An 11,884-nucleotide genomic window follows, 5' to 3' on the forward strand; every position below is an offset into this window, starting at 1 on the left:
TTGATGCAAATTAAATATATTTGAGTCTTGTGGTATAGCTGGCACCATTAGTAAGCATGTTGTTTCTACATTGCTCTCATCAAATTAGGTGTGAAGGTAATGTTAATATCTTAAATTCCTGCATATATTTATGCACTAAGCTTTTTGTCCCTGCTTTATTAGGCATGCAATGTATCTAGAAATATCAAGTTAAAAGTTATACAGAAAACAGTTTTGGATGAGATCATCTTAATGAATTTTTAAATAAAACATTTAATCTTGCAGTCACCCTTTTACAGCAGTCACACAAAGCCAGTATCTGAATGGTAAATCCGTTCTTATTTGCAGTAAAACCACCATGAAAACTTATTGCACATTGCTCATTGCTGATGTATCTACTATTGAAGGGCATTTTCATTCAGTATGCCAGTTAAAAAGAACTTCACAAATTGACTATGTTGGGTCAATCCAGTCTATTTTCTAATAAAAATGAAAAGGGGCAAACTGTAAAACATTTCATCATTTCTCAAATTATGTGAACATATTTTAATGTTATTTTTTGACTGTCCACATCACTTTCGTGACTTTGGGCATTCATCCCCTGCCTTTAGCCAGAGTGTATTCATTTGCACCTGGTGACAGCAATCTGAGATGACTTGGATGGCCACCATCATGCAGAAGTTGAGGATAATTATTTATAACTGCCCCGTTTAATTCACAGCTAAAAGGATCACCAGAGGTGCTTGGTCTACAGCATCTACATTCTTCCACATACCCCAATATAGTGGGGGTAGAATTTGATATTCACTTTGTAGAAGTCCACAGTGCAACCCTGAGGGAAACATCAGTTGTGAGAACATTCCTTCTCCTTCTCCCAGGAAAGGCATGAAGACCTGAGGTCTAACCCACCCCCCCCCACACACACCCACTAAGACACCTGAAACAAAGTCTGTTGATCAGCCCTGGATCACTATTAAAAGAGATTAGACCTCTCCCTCTGAATCATTAGATTGCTACAACTGTACATATGTTTCAAATATAAAGATGACTTCACACACTTGAAAAGCCAAACTGGATATAAAAGAATTTCCAAGTACACTTAAAATGTTACTAATGCAAGTAACCCCCATATCAAACTTCAGGAGGAGGTAATTCAGGATGCATTGTGGGTACTGAGAAGAGCATTCCTGTACTACATCATGAGGTAGTACTAATTTCCGCACAGTGACTCGGTGGCAGAAGTAAGACCTCAGCCTTAGAGGTACAGACTTTAAGGTTCATTCCTGAACACATGGATACTAACTGGCTTGAGTTTGCATGGGTTTGTATTTACCCTTGCCCTCATGGACTGGGCCCTGAATGAAAGAGGCTTGAGGACTAGTTAATTTATGCAGCTAACAAATGAATAAATTAAGAAACTATACTCTAACTTAGAAATGAGGACCATTCATGTCACTGCCTTAAAGTCCTAAATATTTGGGGAAAAAATAAGCACATGAGAAACAATGTCCTCATTGCCCAACGTTTGTATTATATAGTTTATTTATCTGCCTGACAAATGAATAAAGTAAGAAACCATGTCCTGACTTACGAATGAGAACCATCCCTGACATTATCTTAAGGGTTCTAAATATTTAGAGAAATTGAGCTAGAAAAAAATCCTTTAATTATCACACATCTTTTGTGTACTATTCAAATTCCATATTCTAGAATATATAAAACAGTCCCATCGAAACTGTATGCCATTCAGAGCTACCTTTAAAAGTTAGTAACAAAGAGAAAGTATAGTAAAACTTGACTTCCTTTTCTAAAGAAATGCAAGGAATGAACTATTTTACTTAAGATGATTATACATAACAGGACCATTTGGATGAAATAATAAACAGCACAACCACTTTAATTATTTTATCAATTATTTCAGAGTTTGTCAGTTTTGCTTTTTATTTGCTGTGATACAGTTGGCACCCCTTATACCAGAGTGCGTATTTTTGTGCTAGGTAATGTCCCTAAATACCCTCAAAGGTCAAAAACATTCAGGCAAGTCCTCTCCTTTTTGGGACCCCCCCTAGAGTAACTGCTACCACTTTGTTGGGCCTTTTTGCGCACCATCATATATTTCTGCACAGCAACACAGCAGAATATAAGCTACAATGCTCATTTTGTTTTATTCAGTCATTCATTCATTCAGACAGCATGCAGAAAGACTATGCAATAATTAGGTGTTTCTTCCACAGACAGCAAGCATGGGGAATTATCCAGGGCAACTGCTGCAAGGGCAATTAACAGAGAAGTCACAGTTATAAGTGCAAAGAATGGTTTTGGGTAATCCTGTAAAGTGCTCTCTTAAGATGTATCATACAGTATTATCAAAGGACAAGAAAGACACAAGGATTCTCTCAGCAATATGGTATTACATGATTATTGAAGTAAATGAACCATATAAGCATACCGTTTTATTACCCACTGTGCAGTTATGTCACTTAATGCACTAGTGAATACACATACATGCATGCACAAACACATACAAGTGTGTGTACTCATACACATATGCACAGTCACACACACTCATATGCTCAGACCACATGCACTCTATTAGCAAGCACAAAAAACACACATTGAAAAAAAAATGTGATTTCTTAGAAGTCTATCCCACTGTTAAAAGGAAAAAATGGTTGGCAACCTGTCTTTGGAAATCTAAAAATTATCCATACTTATCTTATGGGGATGGTGCCTTTAGGTGTGTAATCTGTATTACAATCTGTGGTATTTTGCCACCCTCTGAAAAAATACACGTTTCTATATATTACTCCTAAAACTACTGCTTCTACAAACGAGTGCATGTCCATATGCATATTTACAGTGGAACTGTACTGTACTTTAAAGTGATACCAGCTTGGAAGAGGGCTGCAGATTGTCAGATTGAATATATCTTGTTCTTTGGGCAATCACTACTTTATAATAACTCTTAAACGTTCACATCTCCCTAAATGAAATCACCTATGGAATTTAAGTGCAAATCATGTTATAAAATTAATACAGGAAGGATAAACAAGACTATGTGCAGCATAAAAATGTTGCTCTCCTGAAAACTGTTAGAGCATTCAGTTGAATGGCTATAGAAACACTGCAGTTCTAAAACAGGAAACAGAGGCAGGTCTCGGTTTTAAAAAGACCCATTAACAGTTGCATTTTTGTGGCATGGGAATGACTGATTAACATGCATACACACAAACACACATAGACGGACAGACAGATATGGTAAAAGAAGCAAATAAAATCCCCTAGGAAGGAAGACTAACATTTCCTTCTTTCTTTTCCTGCCTGTAATACTCACTGACCGTGGTGATGTCCTGTGTGCTTTGCTCGTGGAACAAAATTAGAATATCAATTGCTTTGGATAAACCCTACAGCTAAAGTGCATTGCTTGCATAAAGTTAGCGTGTGGCAACAGCTCGTAAAATATTAATGCCCCGTGCTACTTGATCTACTAACCTGCACTCAGAATCAGCTTTTCCATTGATCTTGTTTCTCAAAGAATTTTTTTTCTGTATAACCTTTCTTAACTGAAAACGTGTCAGCATGTCAAGTCCTACCCCCAACACAACTCATTTTATGAGGGAATGTTATGCCAGGAACCCCATTTTCTTATTATCCCCAAGCTGCCTTTCCTATATCAACTCTTACAGGGGTGAGAAGCTATAGAGATTTACTAGAGAATGAGGTAAAACTATTGTTTTCTAAGATGATTCAGCAAACTCTCTGCTCCTGCACACTAAATGTGGTGTAGTCTGAGTAACTGTGTATCCATGATTGTTATATTTTTGTGTAATAAACTATTTGGCTTGAAGTTTAGCATTTGTTGCAAGGGAAAGTGAATCTTGCATTATTTGTCTAATCTGTCTTCTGCTGTGAAGGCATTTCATAAAGCTGGGCTACATGGCAACTCTTATTTTGTTATGGCTCCTTTCACTATATTAGTCCTGTGGTAGGACACCTGAGCCCTGCTTATAATCCTTCAGCTTCTTAAGATGTTAGGGGCCCTCATGCTGCTACTCTACCTGGGGGCCCCAAACTCTAACTCTGGTATTTTATGGCAATGATCCCAAAAGACTGGAACAAATGTTGTGCATAAAAGACCGTGTGGCTGTTAGAAGTACAGATCCGAGTGCACATTAGACCTTTGCCAAAATGATTGACGGGGGCATGATTGACCAGACATCCTTAACGATAACTTTCCTTTATTCTAGTTGTAAAACGAGATGTTCCCAGGTGTTCGAAAACAGTGGCAAATTAGATGCTACCTGATATTATGGTGTAATGGTTACAACTCTACTTCCAAAATAAATCTATCCTGATTCTGACATTACTGATCTCTGAAACTGCATCTGTGTAGGCAGAACTGAATCTGCCTGTTTTAATGTTTTGTTGAAAACCTGACCTTAAAAGGAGAGCAAGTACATTACTCGCAAGCAATACTTTACTGATAAATAGCTTAAAATGCGGCAATAGTTGAATTAATCAATCATGCCATATGTTAATCATTTTGGTTGACAGAAATATGCCAGATTATTGACTGACTGGTTGTAGCTCCCTTTTAAGACAAATGGACAGCGGCAGAATCAAAACCATTTCTATGTGATATAGCGGGTTTATATTACATACTCCAAGTTTCAAAACTTCGAACCTCATATGAGCAACACCATATGAGCGAAGTTTGAAACATCAAATATATAATAAAGAAAAACTTACCTAAATGCTCTGAGCAGGGGGGAGAAGCCCCCCTGTACCCCAAACCCCCACTACTTAAATATACCAACTCCATGATCACACTTCAGTGCAGAAAAGGTAAATCTTCCCATTGTGTGCTGTACGGAGCAATTTGTTTTAACTTTCGACTTGTAAAAGTTCGATCACATGATGCCGACCATGTGACATTTGAACTTTTAAAAGTTAGAGGTTATAATAGGAACCCGATATAGCTACTAAATTTGAGCATTTGACGACATTTCACTTATCAGAAAAGTACGTTGTTTTGTCCATTTTCCTCTGTTTATTTGCTAACTGGCCAAGATAGATATCTGCCTGGTACTAAGAATCATTTTGAGACTTAATCTTGGACATTGGTAATGGAATATCAGAAGCTAAAACAAAGGTGTTAATCTGGCAATAATGGGAACCTTAAGAGTTGAAGGACTGCAGAGTCCTTTAATGTACTTTAATTATAGTCTGTGAATTACAATAACTGAAGAAAGAACTCAATGAACAAATGAAATTTGTGTGTCTTGATTGAAGTATGCTAGGGTTGCCACCTTTTCAGATGCCCAAAGTGGGACATTTTTGGTACAAACATCAGATTTTGCAGGCTGAAACATACCCATAGCCGGTACAAAGGACATAACTTCACTTTTTTACCTAAATAAAAGCTTATTCTTTTATCATTTTATTTGCTTATTCTGTTTCTTATAACATGTAGGTGTTTCAGATACAGAATAACTGTTTTATGTAACTATTACATGTAATATAGGAAATAATTTTGCCCTAAAATCTCAGGACATTTGCGATTTTTACAATTTTTTTTGCAGGACACAACTGCCCAAAGAGGGACTATCCCTCACAAAGTGGGACAGGTGGTAACCCTAAAGTATGCAACTTGTCTCGTGTGCTCAACAACAGTTTAAAGTTCAAGTGTAAAAGAAGCCCCTTGCCTTTAATACATTCCAGCATGTCTGTGTCAGCCTGTTTACTTGAATGTGCAAGCATTGTTTATGATATTGTTACATCTAATAGTATGGAATACAATACAAAAATTAAGACATTTACATTGTGTGGTCCACATGCATACACAGGCAGTAGCACAGAGCAGGATGCCTTTTTTAATACTTATGATTCTAGAGGGGCATGCGTTGGCAGTCACAGGCACCAAAGTCATCCATACTAACCAGCAATGCTTGGAGTGTGTGTGTATACACACACTCAGGTACAGATGCACACCTTGCACATCTTTTGAAGGGCAATGATTAACCTTCACGTACAGATTACAGTTATTCTTGTACACACTGTAGTAAGATTAATTGTTCATTATCCCGCTAACTACATGTTTTGTACTGAAGTGGGGAGCACATGTTTTCAGATTAATGATCTACAGAAATAATAATCAACATAAGTTGAGAATCCCGTAGCTGGTCACTGTCATAGAAACAAAAGGATAGACAGGTATAAAAAAAACTGAACATAACGCAGGTGTTAAAAGTATATTTTACAATGTTTGCAGGCATACACAGTGCTAGTTTATCCCTTTCTGGGGAATAGTCAGAAGTGATAAATTTATACTGGTGCAGTTTCCAAAGCAAAACTATGCTCTGTGATGGACAGGACAGTGTTTCAGATCTCTGGGTGAGAGTTCAAGGGCTTATTCTCAGTCATACCTCTCAACCTCTTGGTGCAAGAAATCTGGACAAAACCCAACAAAATGGGGACAAAGGCCCAAAAATAGGGACATATTTTACATATCACTCTTATAAACTTATAAAGTTGTTAGAATAACAGAGTTTGTTTTAACATACATTTTCTGAAGGTTTTGAAGTCTGAAACTCAAATGTATGTCATTATTTAGTGACTTCAGTCCTTAGATCATCCCAGTGACTTGCCAGAAAACCAAACATTCTATGAGGAACAGGTCTGAAATCTGGACATTCTGTGAAAATCTGTACAGTTGAAAGGTATGTTGGTGTAAGTTACTTACTCTTGTGTAATTCCTATATACAAATAAGCTTTATACTGAAAAAGTTATTTTTTACTGGGATTATTTAAGAATCTGCCCCTCTATCTCAGAGCTCCAGGGTCTAAAGTTCATCCATGACCTCTAATCACTAGTTTTCAGTTTGTATGCCCCCCTTGTGTCTATATAGATTTTCTCCAGGCACTCTGGTTTCTTCCTAAAACATGTTGGTTAACTGGTTACTCTGATCTGTCCATTTATGTTGTCTTGTCACCCAGGTCATGGCTGGAAAGGATTAATGATGACAAATTCAATTACTCAATTCATAAAAATAAATTAAAATTATACAACAGGTCTGTCCAGAAAAGGTTTTAGTAGTTCCTGAGGCCAAACAAACTGTGTGCCCTCTTGTTTATTTATTTATTTGACATTTGTTTACCAGGAAAGTCTGGCCAGATAATAAATATACATTTTCAGCAGAGGCTTGGTGATAAAAGTTCCAGAGAGTTAACCATCATCAAATAGAACACTAGTGCAAATGTAATGGAAAAAAAGCATACATACATACATACATACAGTTTGATAGTGGAAAACATAGGATACAATAAAGCATGAGGAAACACCAGTGATGTAAAGATAAAAAATAATTAAATGTGACGAACAGTATATACAAAAGTATTAGAAGTATAGTCTAAAAATAAAAAGATACAAGTCCACCCTTGGAGTAGGGGAAGGGCAAAAGGGCAGATACTATGATGAGAGGTAAGGTTAGTAAAGCTGTAAAGTATTTATTAATATAGATTGTACAGATGAGGTGCATACACATATGCATGAGTTAATGAGAAATTCTTTGAGAGGGGACATAAATACACAGAGGCTAGATACAGTTTTGATTGAATTTAGGGTACAGTTCCATAGTTTAGATATGCAGTGGGAGTGTAAATTTTGCCCCATACTATTTTCGTGGTTTATAGATTTTAAGCAGGTTTTTGTCTTGAGAGTACAGAAGGTGATTTGGGAGATAGTGATGAAGTACTGAGGAGAAAGAAGAGCAGGTAGAGGGGTTAATTTTATGGATTAGAAGAGATGGGGCATAGGCTACTTAATATGGAAGTTCTAACCACTGAGAGCACATAATGCTGAGCAATGATGAGCTTCATGTGACAGGTTAGCTGAGAGTCTACCTATCTTATCAATGATGAGCTTCATGTGACAGGTTAGCTGAGAGTCTACCTATCTTATCAATGATGAGCTTCATGTGGCAGGTTAGCTGAGAATCTAGCTATCTTACCAATGATGAGCTTCATGTGGCAGGTTAGCTGAGAGTCTACCTATCTTACCAATGATGAGCTTCATGTGGCAGGTTAGCTGAGAGTCTACCTATCTTATCAATGATGAGCTTCATGTGACAGGTTAGCTGAGAATCTAACCATCTTATTATAGCATTCCTCCAGTTGTGATTAAAGAGAGGTCTGGCTGTTAAGCAAAACAGGTCAGCCATAGAGGATAGAGTAAAAGATAAAAAGTGTTAGCTAAGGTGATTCTACTAGGAGGAGTAAGGATTTTTTTTCTTGCTCTATATTGTTCTGAGTATATATATTTTCCTACCTAAAGGAAGCCTGACAAGTAACATTCTAGTGGCTGGTAATATGGAGGCTGGCTGTTTTCTATAACACTACCTGTCAGGATGTGGTCATTCTATGAATTCTGAATGACTAGGGATTATGTACAAGAATACTTCCTCTAAGAGTTCACTAAAGTCCAGTGTCACATTCCCTTGGAGAGCTGTATATGTACCTCACCACTGCAGAAACACTGGTATTATGGAAAAATATTTTTTGCTGTCAGCTGAAGTGCCCTTTGTAATAGCGACAGTTATAGCAAATCCCAATGTTACTCTAGGAATGACAGCAATTAGCTGTGGATCACTTTTACTCAACGAGACAGAAAAACAAGCATATCGATCAGCAAAGCAGCCGACAGCAAGCCTGGAAAAGATCCATCCCCTCTACCAGAAGGTGATATAATATTGCTATTGATTGGAAACACTAAGTTGTTCTCAAGTGCTTATTCCTTCCAGCTGGTTTGTTTCCTGGCATGCAGTTCCATAGACAGTGCACTCCACTTCCGATACTTCTGCATGGCTAACCACAGCTTGTCTTCTCACCTGAAAATTTGCAGGTATAATTTAAACAAAAATCGAAAGCAATCACAATGCCTCAACTAAAATCAGAGCTGTTTCAAATGGAATGGATCAAACAGCTCAGAAAAATAAGGGGGAATTCTACAGTATCCATTATGAGCTGGTAAACAGTCACTCTTAACTTTGCTGGGAAACATGATTTACTATTTGCAGCTCCCCGCTGTGCAGTCACAAGGACAAGAAGCAATCTGCAACACAAAATCAGACTCCTGAAAAACAGCTGTTAATACACACTGAAGAGCTACTGAAAGTGTATGTCTTGTCTGTGTGCAGGGTGTTATACGAAGGGGAATGGTAGACACATCACAAACAGCCTAACACACAAATAAGCAACCAACAAATCTGAGAAATCCTAGGCAGTACGCACTGACAAAGCTCTCCATCCCTTTCTCTTGCAGCTTTGCTGAGTAACAGCCGACTGCACACACACATACAGTTTTTTCTATACTCTTGACACTTGGAAAATGTTAAATTTTCTTTACAATATGAATACAGATGAAAGAGTTATACACCCACAAATATTGTTAGGTATAAAAAACATTCTCAACACACACCAAAATAAATTAACCTTTATATCAGTATGCTTATTGGTCTTTTACTCCGATTAAAGTTCTTACTCACTTTATAGATTTCGACTTGCAAACTAGGAAAGCAAAGTTGTTTTCTGAAGTTAGTAATCAATATCAAGGCATTATTTTGGCTCTAACTCTCAAAACAGAAAAGAAAAATGGGGCATGCATCAAGATGTAGACAGGAGACAAAGCTTTAGCATCCAGTAAACCTTCACTCAGTGCCAGCAGAGCCAGTCTAGCTCATGCTAGGGTTTGGAATTAAATGGTACCGGCTTTTACAGACAGACCTTGCATGAGAGGGAAGCTACTGTTTCCATGCCTGTCCTCTAATCAAAGCCAAAGTCTAGCTTTATGATTGTAAGGTCAGTTACCTTCCTTAAAAGGACCGTTTATAGAAGATGGCAAGGGACAACTGAGATACTGAATTCCAGTGCATGGCTCACAAAGGTCAAAACTCTTTGCATGCATCTTGGATCCTTATGTGGTAATTATGGAAGCGGTTTGTTGCTTCTCTCCGATAAAATTTCTTGACAGTTTCAAAACAGTCATTTGTAACACCTCGGTCAGGTCCATTTTAACAATAGAGAGTTAGCAGTTGTATTTATTTTTTTCATTTGACATTAATCAGGATGATTTGCTTTGTGTACGTCTTTTCCATGCAGTCTATATTTTCTAACACTATCGGTAAATCGATGTACATATTTACTCACCTCCTTTTAAATGCTGACTCCCGAGGTAACGTGTCAGATACTCTCCCTACACACACACACACACACACACACACACACACACACACACACACACAAAACTGGTGCGCGTGCACACACACCATTGTCATCACCACCTTTTCAGTGCACGTGTGCTTGGAGAACTGTCACCAAATCCGGAGACACTTCAAAACCACAGCCTCAAGGAATTAAATAATAAATACAACTTTTTCATTTGACAGTGGGAATGCACTTATAACAGTAGCACTGATTTTATTATAGACGAGACATTTATCTACACAAAGTTTCATTTTAGGAAAACCAGTAAACGCATTTTAAGTAATGTCTGGATTATAAATAAAAATGATCTACACACAGCAAATTTCAGGAGGTATAAAACTAATAAAACAAGAAAAACAGCACTTTTTCTTTGTCTGCTACCCTCAGGGAGCTTTCCACAACTCTCCGTCTTGCTAATCCAATTTTTAAAAATAAAGGAAAGGGGGAAATCCTGTAGGCAGAGAGCACTGAGAATGAGAAACATAACACTGCAGGTAGGTAAGCCACAGGAAACACCCTTACCTTTCCGAAATCCTGCCACTTTTTAAAGTCTATCGGAACACAAAGAGTGTGCAAAGGTGATCCCAGTGAAGACTTCAGTAGCTTTCTGTTCTAGGGGAAAACAGTGCTGAATACAATACTTGGGAATAATACAAACGCGAACAAAATTCTTTCAAGCCTTGCTCACATCTCAACAAAAGAAGACTTTTTAGTTCATTTCCAGAGAAATGAAGATTCCTACAGTGGGTTTTGTTGTGTGTATCCAGATATAGCACGGAGCGAATCCAAGAGCATCCTTGCCCCTGCTGCTACTGTTGCCACCAGAAGCCGCCTAATGCGGGCAAACAAAAGGGCACCGAGGCAGGCAGCTCACAGCACTCCCCAGCCCTGCCTCATCCAAAGCTGAGCTCAGGCGCTTTGTGGGGAGCCCCAGTCACCTCCCTGCTGTCCTTTGCATCTTCATTACCATCCACTCCTCTCGCCGGGAAGACACGCTTCCGAGGACCATTTGCAACTGATGAGAGGTTCGATATATCTGATTGTTTTAGGTCCAAAAGGAACGCTTTGAAGCAAGCGCATGCGCCGCTCAGTGCTATCAGTCCCCCCATTAATGCCCACTAAAGATTATATGAATGGGTGCTGCTGCAATAGAGAACCCAAGTTTTCCCAGTTGATTTTAATAGAAGCATGTATTATAGTGTTGCTTTATCTCTGGAATTAATTTCCTTGCAATGCTAGCATAGGTAGGTTTTTTTGTAATCATAGGCTTTCCTTTGAAATTAATTTGTATTGTTTATGATAAATGTGGGACCCATGTGATCCCCAAGGATTTCATCATACAGCTTGTGGCGAGCATAGATTTTTTTCCTCCCCTGTAAACCTAATAAAGTAATTGTTAGCAATATCTTAATTTTCCATTTTGTTATATGTTAACACACGCCACGGCACAAAAATAACAGGTGTAATAATGTCGAACTGCTTAAATTATATTAAGTGTCTAATATTAGTGTTCCAATTAATGGACTATTTGCCTTGCGTCATTGTATTTGCTTTGTATCCTGTTTCACAACGTCGGGAAAGCGGTGCTCGTTCACGTTTCCTTTTGACAAAAGATTAAGTGGAAAAATACATAAGCATAAGCAGC

The 11,884-nt window shown here is 38.0% G+C and overlaps 1 protein-coding gene across 1 annotated transcript in view; it reads right to left on the reverse strand.

The window, feature by feature from the left end:
* LOC122787159 (versican core protein-like) overlaps window positions 1-11,288 on the reverse strand; it is a 2,083,348-nt gene extending 2,072,060 nt beyond the window's left edge. The window contains exon 1 of the mRNA XM_044053735.1: window positions 10,762-11,288. The gene's annotated coding sequence lies outside the window, so the exon portion shown is untranslated. The remainder of the gene's footprint in view (window positions 1-10,761) is intronic.
* Between the last annotated feature and the right edge of the window lie 596 nt (window positions 11,289-11,884).

Source organism: Protopterus annectens, chromosome 13.part0 (assembly GCF_019279795.1).
Source record: "Protopterus annectens isolate FY-2018-M chromosome 13.part0, PAN1.0, whole genome shotgun sequence".
Classification (NCBI taxonomy): Eukaryota; Metazoa; Chordata; order Ceratodontiformes; family Protopteridae; genus Protopterus; species Protopterus annectens.